The sequence below is a fragment of the Triturus cristatus genome, chromosome 4_1 (genome assembly GCF_964204655.1).
Source record: "Triturus cristatus chromosome 4_1, aTriCri1.1, whole genome shotgun sequence".
NCBI lineage: Eukaryota > Metazoa > Chordata > Amphibia > Caudata > Salamandridae > Triturus > Triturus cristatus.
In genome coordinates, this window is record NC_140585.1 from 122135729 (window position 1) to 122151338 (window position 15610).

Consider the following 15610-nt stretch of genomic DNA (forward strand, 5'->3'; position numbering starts at 1 on the left):
AACAACTAAAGTGGTTTAATCAAAAGTGTTTAGGTATTCTGTAGCACGTGAGAGGAATTTGATTTCTTATGCAATCTCAAAATGAAAATTTCACACCTTCCATTTTCATTTCGTCTTATTTTACTTGACATTCTTTCCTCTGAAGGATGTATAAAAGTGAAGTTCCTTGCAAAACAAGAGCAGAGGAATATCCAGAAACAGTTTTCCTTAATAAAAAATGATGAGTCTGCATACCATATTTAAGTGGGAGCCCGGCTAGCTCAGTCGGTAGAGCATGAGACTCTTAATCTCAGGGTCGTGGGTTCGAGCCCCACGTTGGGCGAAAACGAGTATTTTTTGCTGGATGATTGCATTGGCTCTCATAATATGGTGATTAATCTTGCATTAGACATGCACTAACTCCTAAAAATTGTATCTCCCTTGGTTACTCATTCATGAGAAATGTATCTCCAAGATTAGGTAGGGCCTGAGTCTAGGTTAACATACAGTGATATCACTCCTATTCAAGTACTAAACATGCCAACCTGAAGTGTAAAACATCCCCTAGGTGTAGTTAAGGCATCAGTTAGGAGTGAACTGAACACTCATGTTATGGGCAATTAGACTTAAAATAAAGTGTGGACAGCAGTAACGTTACTTTTGAAATGTGATGCTGAGTGAGCACACAGGGGAATTAGCTCAAATGGTAGAGCGCTCGCTTAGCATGTGAGAGGTAGCGGGCTCGATGCCCGCATTCTCCATTCCAAAATTTGCATACATTTTACTTTTTAACTTGTAATTGCCATGGTTGTTGCAGAGTAAGAACAGAAAAGTCACAGATGGCTTTCAAATTTGGTGTCATTATAACAACTAAAGTGGTTTAATCAAAAGTGTTTAGGTATTCTATAGCACGTGAGAGGAATTTGATTTCTTATGCAATCTCAAAATGAAAATTTCACACCTTCCATTTTCATTTCGTCTTATTTTACTTGACATTCTTTCCTCTGAAGGATGTATAAAAGTGAAGTTCCTTGCAAAACAAGAGCAGAGGAATATCCAGAAACGGTTTTCCTTAATAAAAAATGATGAGTCTGCATACCATATTTAAGTGGGAGCCCGGCTAGCTCAGTCGGTAGAGCATGAGACTCTTAATATCATTGTCGTGGGTTCGAGCCCCACGTTGGGCGAAAACGAGTATTTTTTGCTGGATGATTGCATTGGCTCTCATAATATGGTGATTAATCTTGCATTAGACATGCACTAACTCCTAAAAATTGTATCTCCCTTGGTTACTCATTCATGAGAAATGTATCTCCAAGATTAGGTAGGGCCTGAGTCTAGGTTAACATACAGTGATATCACTCCTATTGAAGTACTAAACATGCCAACCTGAAGTGTAAAACATCCCCTAGGTGTAGTTAAGGCATCAGTTAGGAGTGAACTGAACACTCATGTTATGGGCAATTAGACTTAAAATAAAGTGTGGACAGCAGTAACGTTACTTTTGAAATGTGATGCTGAGTGAGCACACAGGGGAATTAGCTCAAATGGTAGAGCGCTCGCTTAGCATGCGAGAGGTAGCGGGATCGATGCCCGCTTTCTCCATTCTAAAATTTGCATGCATTTTACTTTTTAACTTGTAATTGCCATGGTTGTTGCAGAGTAAGAACAGAAAAGTCACAGATGGCTTTCAAATTTGGTGTCATTATAACAACTAAAGTGGTTTAATCAAAAGTGTTTAGGTATTCTATAGCACGTGAGAGGAATTTGATTTCTTATGCAATCTCAAAATGAAAATTTCACACCTTCCATTTTCATTTCGTCTTATTTTACTTGACATTCTTTCCTCTGAAGGATGTATAAAAGTGAAGTTCCTTGCAAAACAAGAGCAGAGGAATATCCAGAAACAGTTTTCCTTAATAAAAAATGATGAGTCTGCATACCATATTTAAGTGGGAGCCCGGCTAGCTCAGTCGGTAGAGCATGAGACTCTTAATCTCAGGGTCGTGGGTTCGAGCCCCACGTTGGGCGAAAACCAGTATTTTTTGCTGGATGATAGCATTGGCTCTCATAATATGGTGATTAATCTTGCATTAGACATGCACTAACTCCTAAAAATTGTATCTCCCTTGGTTACTCATTCATGAGAAATGTATCTCCAAGATTAGGTAGGGCCTGAGTCTAGGTTAACATACAGTGATATCACTCCTATTCAAGTACTAAACATGCCAACCTGAAGTGTAAAACATCCCCTAGGTGTAGTTAAGGCATCAGTTAGGAGTGAACTGAACACTCATGTTATGGGCAATTAGACTTAAAATAAAGTGTGGACAGCAGTAACGTTACTTTTGAAATGTGATGCTGAGTGAGCACACAGGGGAATTAGCTCAAATGGTAGAGCGCTCGCTTAGCATGTGAGAGGTAGCGGGATCGATGCCCGCATTCTCCATTCCAAAATTTGCATACATTTTACTTTTTAACTTGTAATTGCCATGGTTGTTGCAGAGTAAGAACAGAAAAGTCACAGATGGCTTTCAAATTTGGTGTCATTATAACAACTAAAGTGGTTTAATCAAAAGTGTTTAGGTATTCTATAGCACGTGAGAGGAATTTGATTTCTTATGCAATCTCAAAATGAAAATTTCACACCTTCCATTTTCATTTCGTCTTATTTTACTTGACATTCTTTCCTCTGAAGGATGTATAAAAGTGAAGTTCCTTGCAAAACAAGAGCAGAGGAATATCCAGAAACGGTTTTCCTTAATAAAAAATGATGAGTCTGCATACCATATTTAAGTGGGAGCCCGGCTAGCTCAGTCGGTAGACCATGAGACTCTTAATCTCAGGGTCGTGGGTTCGAGCCCCACGTTGGGCGAAAACGAGTATTTTTTGCTGGATGATTGCATTGGCTCTCATAATATGGTGATTAATCTTGCATTAGACATGCACTAACTCCTAAAAATTGTATCTCCCTTGGTTACTCATTCATGAGAAATGTATCTCCAAGATTAAGTAGGGCCTGAGTCTAGGTTAACATACAGTGATATCACTCCTATTCAAGTACTAAACATGCCAACCTGAAGTGTAAAACATCCCCTAGGTGTAGTTAAGGCATCAGTTAGGAGTGAACTGAACACTCATGTTATGGGCAATTAGACTTAAAATAAAGTGTGGACAGCAGTAACGTTACTTTTGAAATGTGATGCTGAGTGAGCACACAGGGGAATTAGCTCAAATGGTAGAGCGCTCGCTTAGCATACGAGAGGTAGCGGGATCGATGCCCGCATTCTCCATTCTAAAATTTGCATACATTTTACTTTTTAACTTGTAATTGCCATGGTTGTTGCAGAGTAAGAACAGAAAAGTCACAGATGGCTTTCAAATTTGGTGTCATTATAACAACTAAAGTGGTTTAATCAAAAGTGTTTAGGTATTCTATAGCACGTGAGAGGAATTTGATTTCTTATGCAATCTCAAAATGAAAATTTCACACCTTCCATTTTCATTTCGTCTTATTTTACTTGACATTCTTTCCTCTGAAGGATGTATAAAAGTGAAGTTCCTTGCAAAACAAGAGCAGAGGAATATCCAGAAACGGTTTTCCTTAATAAAAAATGATGAGTCTGCATACCATATTTAAGTGGGAGCCCGGCTAGCTCAGTCGGTAGAGCATGAGACTCTTAATCTCAGGGTCGTGGGTTCGAGCCCCACGTTGGGCGAAAACGAGTATTTTTTGCTGGATGATTGCATTGGCTCTCATAATATGGTGATTAATCTTGCATTAGACATGCACTAACTCCTAAAAATTGTATCTCCCTTGGTTACTCATTCATGAGAAATGTATCTCCAAGATTAGGTAGGGCCTGAGTCTAGGTTAACATACAGTGATATCACTCCTATTCAAGTACTAAACATGCCAACCTGAAGTGTAAAACATCCCCTAGGTGTAGTTAAGGCATCAGTTAGGAGTGAACTGAACACTCATGTTATGGGCAATTAGACTTAAAATAAAGTGTGGACAGCAGTAACGTTACTTTTGAAATGTGATGCTGAGTGAGCACACAGGGGAATTAGCTCAAATGGTAGAGCGCTCGCTTAGCATGCGAGAGGTAGCGGGATCGATGCCCGCATTCTCCATTCTAAAATTTGCATACATTTTACTTTTTAACTTGTAATTGCCATGGTTGTTGCAGAGTAAGAACAGAAAAGTCACAGATGGCTTTCAAATTTGGTGTCATTATAACAACTAAAGTGGTTTAATCAAAAGTGTTTAGGTATTCTATAGCACGTGAGAGGAATTTGATTTCTTATGCAATCTCAAAATGAAAATTTCACACCTTCCATTTTCATTTCGTCTTATTTTACTTGACATTCTTTCCTCTGAAGGATGTATAAAAGTGAAGTTCCTTGCAAAACAAGAGCAGAGGAATATCCAGAAACAGTTTTCCTTAATAAAAAATGATGAGTCTGCATACCATATTTGAGTGGGAGCCCGGCTAGCTCAGTCGGTAGAGCATGAGACTCTTAATCTCAGGGTCGTGGGTTCGAGCCCCACGTTGGGCGAAAACAAGTATTTTTTGCTGGATGATAGCATTGGCTCTCATAATATGGTGATTAATCTTGCATTAGACATGCACTAACTCCTAAAAATTGTATCTCCCTTGGTTACTCATTCATGAGAAATGTATCTCCAAGATTAAGTAGGGCCTGAGTCTAGGTTAACATACAGTGATATCACTCCTATTCAAGTACTAAACATGCCAACCTGAAGTGTAAAACATCCCCTAGGTGTAGTTAAGGCATCAGTTAGGAGTGAACTGAACACTCATGTTATGGGCAATTAGACTTAAAATAAAGTGTGGACAGCAGTAACGTTACTTTTGAAATGTGATGCTGAGTGAGCACACAGGGGAATTAGCTCAAATGGTAGAGCGCTCGCTTAGCATGCGAGAGGTAGCGGGATCGATGCCCGCATTCTCCATTCTAAAATTTGCATACATTTTACTTTTTAACTTGTAATGGCCATGGTTGTTGCAGAGTAAGAACAGAAAAGTCACAGATGGCTTTCAAATTTGGTGTCATTATAACAACTAAAGTGGTTTAATCAAAAGTGTTTAGGTATTCTATAGCACGTGAGAGGAATTTGATTTCTTATGCAATCTCAAAATGAAAATTTCACACCTTCCATTTTCATTTCGTCTTATTTTACTTGACATTCTTTCCTCTGAAGGATGTATAAAAGTGAAGTTCCTTGCAAAACAAGAGCAGAGGAATATCCAGAAACAGTTTTCCTTAATAAAAAATGATGAGTCTGCATACCATATTTAAGTGGGAGCCCGGCTAGCTCAGTCGGTAGAGCATGAGACTCTTAATCTCAGGGTCGTGTTTTCGAGCCCCACGTTGGGCGAAAACGAGTATTTTTTGCTGGATGATTGCATTGGCTCTCATAATATGGTGATTAATCTTGCATTAGACATGCACTAACTCCTAAAAATTGTATCTCCCTTGGTTACTCATTCATGAGAAATGTATCTCCAAGATTAGGTAGGGCCTGAGTCTAGGTTAACATACAGTGATATCACTCCTATTCAAGTACTAAACATGCCAACCTGAAGTGTAAAACATCCCCTAGGTGTAGTTAAGGCATCAGTTAAGAGTGAACTGAACACTCATGTTATGGGCAATTAGACTTAAAATAAAGTGTGGACAGCAGTAACGTTACTTTTGAAATGTGATGCTGAGTGAGCACACAGGGGAATTAGCTCAAATGGTAGAGCGCTCGCTTAGCATACGAGAGGTAGCGGGATCGATGCCCGCATTCTCCGTTCTAAAATTTGCATACATTTTACTTTTTAACTTGTAATTGCCATGGTTGTTGCAGAGTAAGAACAGAAAAGTCACAGATGGCTTTCAAATTTGGTGTCATTATAACAACTAAAGTGGTTTAATCAAAAGTGTTTAGGTATTCTATAGCACGTGAGAGGAATTTGATTTCTTATGCAATCTCAAAATGAAAATTTCACACCTTCCATTTTCATTTCGTCTTATTTTACTTGACATTCTTTCCTCTGAAGGATGTATAAAAGTGAAGTTCCTTGCAAAACAAGAGCAGAGGAATATCCAGAAACGGTTTTCCTTAATAAAAAATGATGAGTCTGCATACCATATTTAAGTGGGAGCCCGGCTAGCTCAGTCGGTAGAGCATGAGACTCTTAATCTCAGGGTCGTGGGTTTGAGCCCAACGTTGGGCGAAAACGAGTATTTTTTGCTGGATGATTGCATTGGCTCTCATAATATGGTGATTAATCTTGCATTAGACATGCACTAACTCCTAAAAATTGTATCTCCCTTGGTTACTCATTCATGAGAAATGTATCTCCAAGATTAGGTAGGGCCTGAGTCTAGGTTAACATACAGTGATATCACTCCTATTCAAGTACTAAACATGCCAACCTGAAGTGTAAAACATCCCCTAGGTGTAGTTAAGGCATCAGTTAGGAGTGAACTGAACACTCATGTTATAGGCAATTAGACTTAAAATAAAGTGTGGACAGCAGTAACGTTACTTTTGAAATGTGATGCTGAGTGAGCACACAGGGGAATTAGCTCAAATGGTAGAGCGCTCGCTTAGCATGCGAGAGGTAGCGGGATCGATGCCCGCATTCTCCATTCTAAAATTTGCATACATTTTACTTTTTAACTTGTAATTGCCATGGTTGTTGCAGAGTAAGACCAGAAAAGTCACAGATGGCTTTCAAATTTGGTGTCATTATAACAACTAAAGTGGTTTAATCAAAAGTGTTTAGGTATTCTATAGCACGTGAGAGGAATTTGATTTCTTATGCAATCTCAAAATGAAAATTTCACACCTTCCATTTTCATTTCGTCTTATTTTACTTGACATTCTTTCCTCTGAAGGATGTATAAAAGTGAAGTTCCTTGCAAAACAAGAGCAGAGGAATATCCAGAAACAGTTTTCCTTAATAAAAAATGATGAGTCTGCATACCATATTTAAGTGGGAGCCCGGCTAGCTCAGTCGGTAGAGCATGAGACTCTTAATCTCAGGGTCGTGGGTTCGAGCCCCACGTTGGGCGAAAACGAGTATTTTTTGCTGGATGATAGCATTGGCTCTCATAATATGGTGATTAATCTTGCATTAGACATGCACTAACTCCTAAAAATTGTATCTCCCTTGGTTACTCATTCATGAGAAATGTATCTCCAAGATTAAGTAGGGCCTGAGTCTAGGTTAACATACAGTGATATCACTCCTATTCAAGTACTAAACATGCCAACCTGAAGTGTAAAACATCCCCTAGGTGTAGTTAAGGCATCAGTTAGGAGTGAACTGAACACTCATGTTATGGGCAATTAGACTTAAAATAAAGTGTGGACAGCAGTAACGTTACTTTTGAAATGTGATGCTGAGTGAGCACACAGGGGAATTAGCTCAAATGGTAGAGCGCTCGCTTAGCATGCGAGAGGTAGCGGGATCGATGCCCGCATTCTCCATTCTAAAATTTGCATACATTTTACTTTTTAACTTGTAATGGCCATGGTTGTTGCAGAGTAAGAACAGAAAAGTCACAGATGGCTTTCAAATTTGGTGTCATTATAACAACTAATGTGGTTTAATCAAAAGTGTTTAGGTATTCTATAGCACGTTAGAGGAATTTGATTTCTTATGCAATCTCAAAATGAAAATTTCACACCTTCCATTTTCATTTCGTCTTATTTTACTTGACATTCTTTCCTCTGAAGGATGTATAAAAGTGAAGTTCCTTGCAAAACAAGAGCAGAGGAATATCCAGAAACGGTTTTCCTTAATAAAAAACTGATGAGTCTGCATACCATATTTAAGTGGGAGCCCGGCTAGCTCAGTCGGTAGAGCATGAGACTCTTAATCTCAGGGTCGTGGGTTCGAGCCCCACGTTGGGCGAAAACGAGTATTTTTTGCTGGATGATTGCATTGGCTCTCATAATATGGTGATTAATCTTGCATTAGACATGCACTAACTCCTAAAAATTGTATCTCCCTTGGTTACTCATTCATGAGAAATGTATCTCCAAGATTAGGTAGGGCCTGAGTCTAGGTTAACATACAGTGATATCACTCCTATTCAAGTACTAAACATGCCAACCTGAAGTGTAAAACATCCCCTAGGTGTAGTTAAGGCATCAGTTAGGAGTGAACTGAACACTCATGTTATGGGCAATTAGACTTAAAATAAAGTGTGGACAGCAGTAACGTTACTTTTGAAATGTGATGCTGAGTGAGCACACAGGGGAATTAGCTCAAATGGTAGAGCGCTCGCTTAGCATGTGAGAGGTAGCGGGCTCGATGCCCGCATTCTCCATTCCAAAATTTGCATACATTTTACTTTTTAACTTGTAATTGCCATGGTTGTTGCAGAGTAAGAACAGAAAAGTCACAGATGGCTTTCAAATTTGGTGTCATTATAACAACTAAAGTGGTTTAATCAAAAGTGTTTAGGTATTCTATAGCACGTGAGAGGAATTTGATTTCTTATGCAATCTCAAAATGAAAATTTCACACCTTCCATTTTCATTTCGTCTTATTTTACTTGACATTCTTTCCTCTGAAGGATGTATAAAAGTGAAGTTCCTTGCAAAACAAGAGCAGAAGAATATCCAGAAACGGTTTTCCTTAATAAAAAATGATGAGTCTGCATACCATATTTAAGTGGGAGCCCGGCTAGCTCAGTCGGTAGAGCATGAGACTCTTAATCTCAGGGTTGTGGGTTCGAGCCCCACGTTGGGCGAAAACGAGTATTTTTTGCTGGATGATAGCATTGGCTCTCATAATATGGTGATTAATCTTGCATTAGACATGCACTAACTCCTAAAAATTGTATCTCCCTTGGTTACTCATTCATGAGAAAGGTATCTCCAAGATTAGGTAGGGCCTGAGTCTAGGTTAACATGCAGTGATATCACTCCTATTCAAGTACTAAACATGCCAACCTGAAGTGTAAAACATCCCCTAGGTGTAGTTAAGGCATCAGTTAGGAGTGAACTGAACACTCATGTTATGGGCAATTAGACTTAAAATAAAGTGTGGACAGCAGTAACGTTACATTTGAAATGTGATGCTGAGTGAGCACACAGGGGAATTAGCTCAAATGGTAGAGCGCTCGCTTAGCATGCGAGAGGTAGCGGGATCGATGCCCGCATTCTCCATTCTAAAATTTGCATACATTTTACTTTTTAACTTGTAATTGCCATGGTTGTTGAAGAGTAAGAACAGAAAAGTCACAGATGGCTTTCAAATTTGGTGTCATTATAACAACTAAAGTGGTTTAATCAAAAGTGTTTAGGTATTCTATAGCACGTGAGAGGAATTTGATTTCTTATGCAATCTCAAAATGAAAATTTCACACCTTCCATTTTCATTTCGTCTTATTTTACTTGACATTCTTTCCTCTGAAGGATGTATAAAAGTGAAGTTCCTTGCAAAACAAGAGCAGAGGAATATCCAGAAACGGTTTTCCTTAATAAAAAATGATGAGTCTGCATACCATATTTAAGTGGGAGCCCGGCTAGCTCAGTCGGTAGAGCATGAGACTCTTAATATCATTGTCGTGGGTTCGAGCCCCACGTTGGGCGAAAACGAGTATTTTTTGCTGGATGATTGCATTGGCTCTCATAATATGGTGATTAATCTTGCATTAGACATGCACTAACTCCTAAAAATTGTATCTCCCTTGGTTACTCATTCATGAGAAATGTATCTCCAAGATTAGGTAGGGCCTGAGTCTAGGTTAACATACAGTGATATCACTCCTATTCAAGTACTAAACATGCCAACCTGAAGTGTAAAACATCCCCTAGGTGTAGTTAAGGCATCAGTTAGGAGTGAACTGAACACTCATGTTATGGGCAATTAGACTTAAAATAAAGTGTGGACAGCAGTAACGTTACTTTTGAAATGTGATGCTGAGTGAGCACACAGGGGAATTAGCTCAAATGGTAGAGCGCTCGCTTAGCATGTGAGAGGTAGCGGGCTCAATGCCCGCATTCTCCATTCCAAAATTTGCATACATTTTACTTTTTAACTTGTAATTGCCATGGTTGTTGCAGAGTAAGAACAGAAAAGTCACAGATGGCTTTCAAATTTGGTGTCATTATAACAACTAAAGTGGTTTAATCAAAAGTGTTTAGGTATTCTATAGCACGTGAGAGGAATTTGATTTCTTATGCAATCTCAAAATGAAAATTTCACACCTTCCATTTTCATTTCGTCTTATTTTACTTGACATTCTTTCCTCTGAAGGATGTATAAAAGTGAAGTTCCTTGCAAAACAAGAGCAGAGGAATATCCAGAAACGGTTTTCCTTAATAAAAAATGATGAGTCTGCACACCATATTTAAGTGGGAGCCCGGCTAGCTCAGTCGGTAGAGCATGAGACTCTTAATCTCAGGGTCGTGGGTTCGAGCCCCACGTTGGGCGAAAACGAGTATTTTTTGCTGGATGATTGCATTGGCTCTCATAATATGGTGATTAATCTTGCATTAGACATGCACTAACTCCTAAAAATTGTATCTCCCTTGGTTACTCATTCATGAGAAATGTATCTCCAAGATTAGGTAGGGCCTGAGTCTAGGTTAACATACAGTGATATCACTCCTATTCAAGTACTAAACATGCCAACCTGAAGTGTAAAACATCCCCTAGGTGTAGTTAAGGCATCAGTTAGGAGTGAACTGAACACTCATGTTATGGGCAATTAGACTTAAAATAAAGTGTGGACAGCAGTAACGTTACTTTTGAAATGTGATGCTGAGTGAGCACACAGGGGAATTAGCTCAAATGGTAGAGCGCTCGCTTAGCATGCGAGAGGTAGCGGGATCGATGCCCGCATTCTCCATTCTAAAATTTGCATACATTTTACTTTTTAACTTGTAATTGCCATGGTTGTTGCAGAGTAAGAACAGAAAAGTCACAGATGGCTTTCAAATTTGGTGTCATTATAACAACTAAAGTGGTTTAATCAAAAGTGTTTAAGTATTCTATAGCACGTGAGAGGAATTTGATTTCTTATGCAATCTCAAAATGAAAATTTCACACCTTCCATTTTCATTTCGTCTTATTTTACTTGACATTCTTTCCTCTGAAGGATGTATAAAAGTGAAGTTCCTTGCAAAACAAGAGCAGAGGAATATCCAGAAACGGTTTTCCTTAATAAAAAATGATGAGTCTGCATACCATATTTAAGTGGGAGCCCGGCTAGCTCAGTCGGTAGAGCATGAGACTCTTAATCTCAGGGTCGTGGGTTCGAGCCCCACGTTGGGCGAAAACGAGTATTTTTTGCTGGATGATAGCATTGGCTCTCATAATATGGTGATTAATCTTGCATTAGACATGCACTAACTCCTAAAAATTGTATCTCCCTTGGTTACTCATTCATGAGAAATGTATCTCCAAGATTAGGTAGGGCCTGAGTCTAGGTTAACATGCAGTGATATCACTCCTATTCAAGTACTAAACATGCCAACCTGAAATGTAAAACATCCCCTAGGTGTAGTTAATGCATCAGTTAGGAGTGAACTGAACACTCATGTTATGGGCAATTAGACTTAAAATAAAGTGTGGACAGCAGTAACGTTACTTTTGAAATGTGATGCTGAGTGAGCACACAGGGGAATTAGCTCAAATGGTAGAGCGCTCGCTTAGCATGTGAGAGGTAGCGGGATCGATGCCCGCATTCTCCATTCCAAAATTTGCATACATTTTACTTTTTAACTTGTAATTGCCATGGTTGTTGCAGAGTAAGAACAGAAAAGTCACAGATGGCTTTCAAATTTGGTGTCATTATAACAACTAAAGTGGTTTAATCAAAAGTGTTTAGGTATTCTATAGCACGTGAGAGGAATTTGATTTCTTATGCAATCTCAAAATGAAAATTTCACACCTTCCATTTTCATTTCGTCTTATTTTACTTGACATTCTTTCCTCTGAAGGATGTATAAAAGTGAAGTTCCTTGCAAAACAAGAGCAGAGGAATATCCAGAAACGGTTTTCCTTAATAAAAAATGATGAGTCTGCATACCATATTTAAGTGGGAGCCCGGCTAGCTCAGTCGGTAGAGCATGAGACTCTTAATCTCAGGGTCGTGGGTTCGAGCCCCACGTTGGGCGAAAACGAGTATTTTTTGCTGGATGATAGCATTGGCTCTCATAATATGGTGATTAATCTTGCATTAGACATGCACTAACTCCTAAAAATTGTATCTCCCTTGGTTACTCATTCATGAGAAAGGTATCTCCAAGATTAGGTAGGGCCTGAGTCTAGGTTAACATGCAGTGATATCACTCCTATTCAAGTACTAAACATGCCAACCTGAAGTGTAAAACATCCCCTAGGTGTAGTTAAGGCATCAGTTAGGAGTGAACTGAACACTCATGTTATGGGCAATTAGACTTAAAATAAAGTGTGGACAGCAGTAACGTTACTTTTGAAATGTGATGCTGAGTGAGCACACAGGGGAATTAGCTCAAATGGTAGAGCGCTCGCTTAGCATGCGAGAGGTAGCGGGATCGATGCCCGCATTCTCCATTCTAAAATTTGCATACATTTTACTTTTTAACTTGTAATTGCCATGGTTGTTGAAGAGTAAGAACAGAAAAGTCACAGATGGCTTTCAAATTTGGTGTCATTATAACAACTAAAGTGGTTTAATCAAAAGTGTTTAGGTATTCTATAGCACTTGAGAGAATTTGATTTCTTATGCAATCTCAAAATGAAAATTTCACACCTTCCATTTTCATTTCGTCTTATTTTACTTGACATTCTTTCCTCTGAAGGATGTATAAAAGTGAAGTTCCTTGCAAAACAAGAGCAGAGGAATATCCAGAAACGGTTTTCCTTAATAAAAAATGATGAGTCTGCATACCATATTTAAGTGGGAGCCCGGCTAGCTCAGTCGGTAGAGCATGAGACTCTTAATATCATTGTCGTGGGTTCGAGCCCCACGTTGGGCGAAAACGAGTATTTTTTGCTGGATGATTGCATTGGCTCTCATAATATGGTGATTAATCTTGCATTAGACATGCACTAACTCCTAAAAATTGTATCTCCCTTGGTTACTCATTCATGAGAAATGTATCTCCAAGATTAGGTAGGGCCTGAGTCTAGGTTAACATACAGTGATATCACTCCTATTCAAGTACTAAACATGCCAACCTGAAGTGTAAAACATCCCCTAGGTGTAGTTAAGGCATCAGTTAGGAGTGAACTGAACACTCATGTTATGGGCAATTAGACTTAAAATAAAGTGTGGACAGCAGTAACGTTACTTTTGAAATGTGATGCTGAGTGAGCACACAGGGGAATTAGCTCAAATGGTAGAGCGCTCGCTTAGCATGTGAGAGGTAGCGGGCTCGATGCCCGCATTCTCCATTCCAAAATTTGCATACATTTTACTTTTTAACTTGTAATTGCCATGGTTGTTGCAGAGTAAGAACAGAAAAGTCACAGATGGCTTTCAAATTTGGTGTCATTATAACAACTAAAGTGGTTTAATCAAAAGTGTTTAGGTATTCTATAGCACGTGAGAGGAATTTGATTTCTTATGCAATCTCAAAATGAAAATTTCACACCTTCCATTTTCATTTCGTCTTATTTTACTTGACATTCTTTCCTCTGAAGGATGTATAAAAGTGAAGTTCCTTGCAAAACAAGAGCAGAGGAATATCCAGAAACGGTTTTCCTTAATAAAAAATGATGAGTCTGCATACCATATTTAAGTGGGAGCCCGGCTAGCTCAGTCGGTAGAGCATGAGACTCTTAATCTCAGGGTTGTGGGTTCGAGCCCCACGTTGGGCGAAAACGAGTATTTTTTGCTGGATGATAGCATTGGCTCTCATAATATGGTGATTAATCTTGCATTAGACATGCACTAACTCCTAAAAATTGTATCTCCCTTGGTTACTCATTCATGAGAAAGGTATCTCCAAGATTAGGTAGGGCCTGAGTCTAGGTTAACATGCAGTGATATCACTCCTATTCAAGTACTAAACATGCCAACCTGAAGTGTAAAACATCCCCTAGGTGTAGTTAAGGCATCAGTTAGGAGTGAACTGAACACTCATGTTATGGGCAATTAGACTTAAAATAAAGTGTGGACAGCAGTAACGTTACATTTGAAATGTGATGCTGAGTGAGCACACAGGGGAATTAGCTCAAATGGTAGAGCGCTCGCTTAGCATGCGAGAGGTAGCGGGATCGATGCCCGCATTCTCCATTCTAAAATTTGCATACATTTTACTTTTTAACTTGTAATTGCCATGGTTGTTGAAGAGTAAGAACAGAAAAGTCACAGATGGCTTTCAAATTTGGTGTCATTATAACAACTAAAGTGGTTTAATCAAAAGTGTTTAGGTATTCTATAGCACGTGAGAGGAATTTGATTTCTTATGCAATCTCAAAATGAAAATTTCACACCTTCCATTTTCATTTCGTCTTATTTTACTTGACATTCTTTCCTCTGAAGGATGTATAAAAGTGAAGTTCCTTGCAAAACAAGAGCAGAGGAATATCCAGAAACGGTTTTCCTTAATAAAAAATGATGAGTCTGCATACCATATTTAAGTGGGAGCCCGGCTAGCTCAGTCGGTAGAGCATGAGACTCTTAATATCATTGTCGTGGGTTCGAGCCCCACGTTGGGCGAAAACGAGTATTTTTTGCTGGATGATTGCATTGGCTCTCATAATATGGTGATTAATCTTGCATTAGACATGCACTAACTCCTAAAAATTGTATCTCCCTTGGTTACTCATTCATGAGAAATGTATCTCCAAGATTAGGTAGGGCCTGAGTCTAGGTTAACATACAGTGATATCACTCCTATTCAAGTACTAAACATGCCAACCTGAAGTGTAAAACATCCCCTAGGTGTAGTTAAGGCATCAGTTAGGAGTGAACTGAACACTCATGTTATGGGCAATTAGACTTAAAATAAAGTGTGGACAGCAGTAACGTTACTTTTGAAATGTGATGCTGAGTGAGCACACAGGGGAATTAGCTCAAATGGTAGAGCGCTCGCTTAGCATGTGAGAGGTAGCGGGCTCAATGCCCGCATTCTCCATTCCAAAATTTGCATACATTTTACTTTTTAACTTGTAATTGCCATGGTTGTTGCAGAGTAAGAACAGAAAAGTCACAGATGGCTTTCAAATTTGGTGTCATTATAACAACTAAAGTGGTTTAATCAAAAGTGTTTAGGTATTCTATAGCACGTGAGAGGAATTTGATTTCTTATGCAATCTCAAAATGAAAATTTCACACCTTCCATTTTCATTTCGTCTTATTTTACTTGACATTCTTTCCTCTGAAGGATGTATAAAAGTGAAGTTCCTTGCAAAACAAGAGCAGAGGAATATCCAGAAACGGTTTTCCTTAATAAAAAATGATGAGTCTGCACACCATATTTAAGTGGGAGCCCGGCTAGCTCAGTCGGTAGAGCATGAGACTCTTAATCTCAGGGTCGTGGGTTCGAGCCCCACGTTGGGCGAAAACGAGTATTTTTTGCTGGATGATTGCATTGGCTCTCATAATATGGTGATTAATCTTGCATTAGACATGCACTAACTCCTAAAAATTGTATCTC

At 38.9% G+C, this 15610-nt stretch overlaps 10 non-coding genes across 10 annotated transcripts; all 10 read left to right on the forward strand.

The window, feature by feature from the left end:
• The first annotated feature begins 249 nt into the window (after positions 1-249).
• On the forward strand, positions 250-322 carry TRNAK-CUU (transfer RNA lysine (anticodon CUU)). The gene has a single exon. It is a non-coding gene; the product is annotated as a tRNA-Lys (tRNA).
• Positions 323-1937: 1615 nt separating this feature from the next.
• TRNAK-CUU (transfer RNA lysine (anticodon CUU)) lies at positions 1938-2010 on the forward strand. The gene has a single exon. It is a non-coding gene; the product is annotated as a tRNA-Lys (tRNA).
• Positions 2011-3625: 1615 nt separating this feature from the next.
• Positions 3626-3698, forward strand: TRNAK-CUU (transfer RNA lysine (anticodon CUU)). The gene has a single exon. It is a non-coding gene; the product is annotated as a tRNA-Lys (tRNA).
• A 771-nt stretch (positions 3699-4469) lies between these two features.
• Positions 4470-4542, forward strand: TRNAK-CUU (transfer RNA lysine (anticodon CUU)). Its single transcript has one exon. It is a non-coding gene; the product is annotated as a tRNA-Lys (tRNA).
• A 2459-nt stretch (positions 4543-7001) lies between these two features.
• Positions 7002-7074, forward strand: TRNAK-CUU (transfer RNA lysine (anticodon CUU)). Its single transcript has one exon. It is a non-coding gene; the product is annotated as a tRNA-Lys (tRNA).
• A 772-nt stretch (positions 7075-7846) lies between these two features.
• TRNAK-CUU (transfer RNA lysine (anticodon CUU)) lies at positions 7847-7919 on the forward strand. The gene has a single exon. It is a non-coding gene; the product is annotated as a tRNA-Lys (tRNA).
• A 2459-nt stretch (positions 7920-10378) lies between these two features.
• TRNAK-CUU (transfer RNA lysine (anticodon CUU)) lies at positions 10379-10451 on the forward strand. Its single transcript has one exon. It is a non-coding gene; the product is annotated as a tRNA-Lys (tRNA).
• A 771-nt stretch (positions 10452-11222) lies between these two features.
• TRNAK-CUU (transfer RNA lysine (anticodon CUU)) lies at positions 11223-11295 on the forward strand. The gene has a single exon. It is a non-coding gene; the product is annotated as a tRNA-Lys (tRNA).
• A 771-nt stretch (positions 11296-12066) lies between these two features.
• Positions 12067-12139, forward strand: TRNAK-CUU (transfer RNA lysine (anticodon CUU)). Its single transcript has one exon. It is a non-coding gene; the product is annotated as a tRNA-Lys (tRNA).
• Positions 12140-15441: 3302 nt separating this feature from the next.
• On the forward strand, positions 15442-15514 carry TRNAK-CUU (transfer RNA lysine (anticodon CUU)). The gene has a single exon. It is a non-coding gene; the product is annotated as a tRNA-Lys (tRNA).
• Positions 15515-15610: the final 96 nt, after the last annotated feature.